At 41.8% G+C, this 7,987-nt stretch overlaps 1 protein-coding gene across 1 annotated transcript in view; it reads right to left on the reverse strand.

Moving 5' to 3' along the window:
- RNF13 (ring finger protein 13) overlaps positions 1–7,681 on the reverse strand; it is an 87,305-nt gene extending 79,624 nt beyond the window's left edge. The window contains exon 1 of the mRNA XM_031957781.1: positions 7,531–7,681. The gene's annotated coding sequence lies outside the window, so the exon portion shown is untranslated. The remainder of the gene's footprint in view (positions 1–7,530) is intronic.
- Positions 7,682–7,987: the final 306 nt, after the last annotated feature.

Here is a 7,987-nt window from a genome sequence, read left to right on the forward strand (position 1 = left end):
AAAAAATATTTAAAATTGTTTTACATGCAACTGAGGGGGAAAAATCAAATAAATGGGAAGAAAATAATATGACTATCACTGTGTATAACTGAGATGAGATGGAGAGTTAGAGAATGAAAAATGAGTAGGTGGAAGAACTAAACAATTAGAGGGTTTCAGGGAATGTCAAACGTAGGCTGAAGTCCCATGGTATTAGGGCAGAAGTTAGGAAGGAGAGAAATATTATGAGCCAAGAAATGATGCATTAAAGAAAGAAAGGCAGTGTTATGGAAATATATGGACAACTACTAGGATTCTGATTAAGTGGGAAGATGTGAATTGTACAGAGAATAGTAAAAGAGGAAAAATTATTGGGTGATTAAAGTGGGAGGGAGGGACCTGGAAATGGTCATTTTGAACAAGGAGTGTTCGAATACACGGGAAACACCTGACAATGGCTGCTGGAGATCCAACGCAGAATAGATCTCCTCTTGTGAGAGAATGATACAAGGAGACAGAGAGGCAGTTGCTGTTCCCTGACCTCCCCACTGAGATGCTGTTGCATTGGCTGACCTCTTTCCTCTTCCCTATGCCTCCAATTTATCTCATTCCAGTCCACAACATCTGTATCAGGCAAAGGCTACCTTGCAACTCCTTCAGACACTATGATCCACATCTGTGGAGGTTCTCGGTGAACTGACCTGTTCCTCAACAAAGGCGCATTCCAATTCCCCATCCACTATTAATAACTTATCCATCTTTATCCAAGGAGTGTCAGTGCCTGTCAAAAACAAAAACATCTAAACAGCTAACAGTTTGTGTAATTCTTGTGTAATTAATCACCAAATAAAATTAACATTTCCAAAACACTGTGATTGTACCTAAAACTACAAATTTCTTTCATGTAGAGCTTACTTTTTAAAATACAATAAATTCAACATGTAATTTTCAAAGTTGTCTTGCTTATCTTATTGCTGGACTTCCTTCTATTCTCTTATTTTATTTTTTCTTTGGCAGAAGAGGGGAAAAAGTCTATCCCTAACATCTACTTTTCCTCAAAGGTCCCCTTCCTATTGAAAAACAGAAAGAGTTCTCTTCATTTCTTATACCACAATAGTGTTCTGTTCTACTCTATTTCACATATCATAATTTATTTAGCTATTATTCTCCAACTGATGGGTACCTTCCCCTTCCCCCAGTTTCCAGTTCTTTGCTACTACAACAATTTTTGGACATATGGATTTTTTTCCTTTCTTTTTTCTTGTTGGATTTTCAGTGGATCAGAAGGTATGCAGATTCTTGGATTCTTGATGGATTCTCAGTGGATCAGAAGGTATGCAGAGTTGGTGACTTTTTGGATATTACTCCAAACCACTTTCAAAAATGCTTGAACCAATTAATTCACAGCTCCACCACGTATAAATATGTTTATTTTCCCAAAGTTTTCTCCTTTATCTTCTTTACCATACTGATGAGTATAAGAGGAAACCTTAAAGTTTTTTCCATGTTCACTTTTCTATTGTTAATGATTTGGAACATTTTTTTTTTAATATAGTGATAGTCTGGATTTCTTGCTATAAAACTGAATCATTTTCTTACATGTGGTAAATGACAACTTCATTAGAGAATTCTCTGCAAAGATTCTTTTTCCAATTAACTGTTTATCATTCTAATTGTAACTGCATTAGTTTTGTTTGTGCAACAACTTTTAATTTTATATACAAAACTGTTGGTTTGCACCTCATTTCTGTCAACACTTTAAAATTTTCACAGCAGCTTTTGTCAGGCTGGGAGTTCTCATCACAGTTGGCCTCCTCTTTAGCTTTACTGAACATCAGTGCTTTGTTCATTTCTTCCATGTGTTGTGTAATCTATTGTATTAATGAACCAATTTATATTAAACCAGTACCATACCAAAGAGTTTTAATTTTTATTGATTTGTACTTAGCTGAATTGTGATATTAAAGGAAAAAGTACACAATACATTTAACAAACAATATTACATTTGTATCTTGATCAGAATAGTTATGGTCCTGGTTTGAGAAAAAATTTTTTGTAATCTACATTCACTTCTCTACATAGACATGTAATAATCAGATGATTCATGGTAATTGTAACAAAATGATATTCCAAAAATCAATACAATCAGTTAAGTATCCCTAGCAATAATCAAGCTTCTCCTATAAAGGACTCCCTTCTAGGGAATCTCCACCAATCAGTATGGGTACAGAGAACAAGAAATAAATTTAATTCTATAAGGCATTCTAAAACCTAAACAAATTATCCTTATTTCAATAATAAAATTAATAATTTATTATATGCAAAAAATATAATGGTGTCTTTCAGAACTTAATGCATTAAGCTTTTTAAAAATATACCTTCAGATTTACAAATACAAAACTAGGCTGAGAGTCACATTCCTACCTTCATCTAAATACATGCTTTTAAACAACCAATAACTTCTTAATATTCTATATTACTAACCTATCTGATAATGAAATTCTGAGTCTTAATATTTAAAAATTAATAACCATTTTGGAAGTTTTATGTTCTATTAGATAACAAAACATCTTTACAATTACTCTGACATTACTACTAGAAAAAGAGATCAGATAATTGGGAAATGATTGTGCTGTAAAAATCAATATGCCAATAAAATACGTAAATCATATGTATTTAGCGATGCACACATATATATATATGCTAAAGATGAGTTATTCCTACCAATGATAAATAAACATTCAAATATCTTCAAATTCATTAACTATGTTTATGGTCCTCTGTACAAAAACTAATCAACTTATATCATGTTATTTCACTAATATAAAAATATGCAGAGAAAGATAAGTGTTTAACAATTGTGACAATTTAACTGAATTTAAGAAGGATGAAATTATCCCATCCCTGTTATTAGTAAAATACAGAATAATAACTAGGATGTAAATACATAAAAGCTGTTTTGGGGGAGTTTGTTTTGTTTTGCGAGGCACTTGGAATTAAGTGACTTGCTCAGGATCACACAACCAAAAGTGTTATGGGATTTGAACTCAGCTCCTCCAGGGCAGGTGCTCTATCCACTGTGCCAACTAGCTGCTCCAAACTTTAAGCTTCTTTTAGTCAAATTACCATCCAATTCGTCCTACTTCCTACTCAGATGATGATTTAATACAATATTACAAAGAAAGACTTTAAAAGAATAAATGCTTTGATTTCCTTCACAAGCTAATTGTACAATATTTTAGAGTCTGATTCTTTTTCTACAGCAAAATAACGTTTTGGTCATGTATACTTATTGTGTATCTAATTTATATTTTAATGTATTTAACATCTACTGGTCATCCTGCCATCTAGGGGAGAGGGTGGGGGGTAAGAGGTGAAAAATTGGAACAAGAGGTTTGGCAATTGTTAATGCTGTAAAGTTACCCATGCATATAACCTGTAAATAAAAGGCTATTAAATTTAAAAAAAAAAAAAAAAAAAAGAATAAATGCAATGACCAACCACCATTCCAAAAGACGGGTAGAATAAAGTATTGTTTCTACCTCGACAGAAAAGTGATGGATTAGAGGTATAGAATCAGATACATTTTTAGACAAGATTGATTTGTGGATGTATTTGGGACTGTGTCTGTGTGTGTGATTATGCAAACTTGTTATAAGAGAGTTAGGATGTTCTATAGGTGCTAGACTCCCAGCCTTACTATATGATGGAGGAGGACTGGCCACAAGAAGACATCTGCCTGTAGACCTTTCCTCAGCACTTTGGGGCAGCACCTTAACATCAAGGTGAAAATCTGAGAAGTGCTAGTGGTACCCTATTTATTGATCACACTGAAGAAAGGACTTGAAGGGTTAGACGAATGTGAACTACAAGGAAGTTTTGGTCATGTATACTTATTGTGTATCTAATTTATATTTTAATGTATTTAACATCTACTGGTCATCCTGCCATCTAGGGGAGAGGGTGGGGGGTAAGAGGTGAAAAATTGGAACAAGAGGTTTGGCAATTGTTAATGCTGTAAAGTTACCCATGCATATAACCTGTAAATAAAAGGCTATTAAATTTAAAAAAAAAAAAAAAAAAAAGAATAAATGCAATGACCAACCACCATTCCAAAAGACGGGTAGAATAAAGTATTGTTTCTACCTCGACAGAAAAGTGATGGATTAGAGGTATAGAATCAGATACATTTTTAGACAAGATTGATTTGTGGATGTATTTGGGACTGTGTCTGTGTGTGTGATTATGCAAACTTGTTATAAGAGAGTTAGGATGTTCTATAGGTGCTAGACTCCCAGCCTTACTATATGATGGAGGAGGACTGGCCACAAGAAGACATCTGCCTGTAGACCTTTCCTCAGCACTTTGGGGCAGCACCTTAACATCAAGGTGAAAATCTGAGAAGTGCTAGTGGTACCCTATTTATTGATCATACTGAAGAAAGGACTTGAAGGGTTAGACGAATGTGAACTACAAGGAAGGGGGGGACCATGGTGACCTCGTCTCCAGATGGGCCTCCTGATGCAGCTGTGCAGGACTCTATATAGGATGAGGAGGGAATGACTTGGGCTCCTTTCTCTGCAAGGTTCTTCACCATGTCCCAGAAATCTCTTCATCCCGAAAAACCACTCTGGCAATGGAATCCCCACCTAGGAATTACCTAAGCTGTTCCCTCTCATTGGGCAGTTCCTCCCAGGGCTTCCACTGACCAGTCATCATTTTTCAGAAGGATGGAGTCAGTGCTTTCTCCAACATGCCTCTTCCTTCCCTTTTTCAGCTTCCTTTTCTTGTTAACTCCTAATGGTGAGTGGCAAACCCCCTGCCCCTTAACAACCTTTTGGCTCATACTGGCATTCTCAGTGCTTAGCACAGCACCTAGCATATAATAATGCTTAACAAATGTTTGATGAGAGCCAGTGATGGGGAGGGAAAAAGCACATGAATGAAGCAATTTTTAATATGCACAGAAAAGAATGTCCAAAGGAATGCTGACAAGGGGACAGTTGTTGGCACTTAATGTGCTGAACAGACAGAATATATGCTTTAATAGAACAAGCTATATATTATTCTCTTTAGTTTCATGGGTAATACTATGTCTTGTTTTATGATAATAAATACCATGAAGTGGGAGCTTTTAAGTTCAGGATAAGAAAAAAATTAAAGTTTAAAAAATACAGCCACACTGACTTCTTGTTTTACACATTCATTAAAATCCTTTCAATAAGACTTTCTAAAATTTTAATCAGAAACATAAGTGGTAGAGCCAGTGTTTAAACTAAGCCTTTTAAACCCAAGTACTGCAGCACTCTTTTCACATCACCAAATAGCTTTTTCTATTTGTCTCCATCCAATACCTAGAATACAATTATGAAGATGGCAAGCACTTAATTATTTGCTGAATTAAATCCTGTGACCTTATCCCATGAACATCTAACTATTAAAAGTCTAATGACTGCATGAATAAAGAAAACTAAAAAGTCAGCTTCCCAGCAATAGGAAAATGTGGCTAATCCCTCCTCCCTTCCCTCAGCAGAAAACTAGAATTGGATTTCATTTCCAGTAGTAGCAACAGATTTACACTAATCTTGTAGCATTCTCCCTCTCCCACTCCCTGTCCGGCTCCCAAATCCAGTCTTCCTTGTGACTAAATGCACACATTTTCAAAATGATGAGTCAGGATTTCTAGATTGGAAAAACAGTAAACCTAAAATGGAAATACAAGAAAACCCACGAATCTCATCTGCACTAAATATCCAGGTTACTAAATGTCCATTTCTTTCTCAGTAGTAGAACACATAGGATATTCAGTACAATATAGCAGTACTATATCACTGATTCAATTGGCCTTTTCAACTTTATCATCTATGACTATTTCAAATACCTTCAATAAAACCAAACCAGCCTCCCTTTAGTATACGGGTCATATACAATTTTTCATCATCTTTTCTATAGGTGTACAGTTCTGCATGAGTGGAATGCAAACCAAGTCTTAGAAACTCGTTTTCCCCTTAAAATTATGCTCAAATTATCTTCTACAAAAAGTTTGATCTACCCAATTGCTAGCATCTTCCCTACAAAGAGAAAGTAATTACTCATTTATGTCTATGTGGTCTCAAAAAAAAAAACAGACTCTCCCCAAGAAGGGAATGTTTTATTTTCTCATTGAACCCCTCATGCCCATTATGGCTCCTGTCCTATAAAACATACTTAAGAAACATTGATTTTCCTAAACAATAATTCTAGCCCTCCTGGAGCGTCTAACTCTTCCCAAACAATACCATTCTGTAGCGTCTCACGTCACGATGCCATGTGACATAACACCTTGCTAGGGTGGGAACTGGCTGCACTCACTTTATTTCCAAGTAAACCTTATTACTATCCAATCCACACCTACTTAGCAAGGACCTTCTCCGGGCCGCTGGCTGTGGGTGTGTCTCTTACTGGGAACTTGAGGGCAGCCAGCAAAGAGCCAGCACCAACTGGACTGACCGCCCGGAGACTGGAAAGCTAAGGGGACGAGGGGCCCAGAATCTCCACTTTTTTCCACCATCTGTAAAGCACAGTCGCCCCGTAGCCCCCAGGCTTGGGTCTCGGAGCTGCCACCGCCCACGTCCTCATCCCAGGCCAGCCCCAGTCTTCAGAGGGCCCAGGGCAGAGCCAAGGGACTGCCCCGAAAGCCGAGGACTCAAAGCCGTTTCGAACCGGGCATTCGGCAGCGCCCCCCCCAAACCTCTCCAATTTGAGGCTAAGCCACGGTCCATTTCCCCCAAGCTTTCCATTTTACAGATGAGGAAAGCGAGGCTCAGCCAAGGTCACTCCTTGTCCGGGTGGCGGGGGCCGGCACACTCCCCACCGGTGCGTCCCGGCTCCGGGACTCCAGCCGGAGATGGGGAAACCCCCCGACAGGGGGCGGCTGTCGGCCCCCAAGGCTGGAACACTGAAGGAGGAGACCGCACGGAGCAGGACCGATTCTATGCGCATCGCAGGTGTGCGGGAGCCTCCAGGCCCCCCCCCCCCTGGGGCGGAAGCAGGAGGATGCTCCGCTCCCCTCTGCTCGGAGAGGAGAGGCCCAAGCCTGGGGCGGAAGCAGGAGGATGCTCCGCTCCCCTCTCCTCCCCTCCCGGGAACCAGAGAGCGGGGAGAGCGCGCCTCTTCCCGCGGGGTTCCTCGCCTCCACGGCGAGCAGACGCGGAGGGGGTGGGGGAGAGACAATGTCACGCAGGTCAGGGGCGTCCCCGGCCGCCTTCTCCCACCCCGCGGCCCTCAGCCGTCTCGAGGGCGGAGCAGAAGGAACCCAAACAAATTAAAACTTTAGGACACCCCCTCCGCCCTTTAAAAAAATCGGTGGGGGGAAGGGCGGAAGCGAGGTCCGACGGACGGGTCGTGGCGGGGATCAGTTCCCGCAAAGGCTTCCGCAGCCTGCCCCGCCCCGGGAAGTGAAGGGGGGGTGGGGAAGGGAGCGGGGAACCCACGCTCCCGGGATGAGCGACAGGACAGGCGGACGGACTGACGAGCGGACGGTGTAGGCCCCCGCCGAGGCGCGGCTCTCACCTGAGGGAGGAGGGGCCGGGACTGGGCGGCTGAACCGTCCTGGCCAAGAGCGAATTCGTCCCTAATCCCTACTCAGTCGCGTCAGGAGATCCTAAGCGGCATCCATGACCCCGGAGCTCGCTCTGCGGGCCCAACGGTGGGGAAGCCAAAGAAGAGACGACAGCAAGGCCGGGAGGAGGAAATCCCGCCTTCCCAGCGCTCTCATTGGTGGAGGCCCGGGACGACGGGGAGGAGCTGGGGAAAGCGCTTGGTCAGGAGAGCTGTCCGTCAAGAGAGCGCCGAGCTCCGGCTCCGCCCCCTCCTCCTCCCCTCCGCCTCTGCCCCTGGGCTGCCGCTGTCCTCACTGCTGTAAAACCCAGCTGCACAGGGGACCCGCAGAAGGGAAGGCGGGAGCCGGCGGGGCGGAGGGGCCGCTTGGTGAGGCTGGGAGGGAGTGACGGCCTGCCCCGGGAGCTCC

This window comes from Sarcophilus harrisii, chromosome 3 (assembly GCF_902635505.1).
Source record: "Sarcophilus harrisii chromosome 3, mSarHar1.11, whole genome shotgun sequence".
NCBI lineage: Eukaryota > Metazoa > Chordata > Mammalia > Dasyuromorphia > Dasyuridae > Sarcophilus > Sarcophilus harrisii.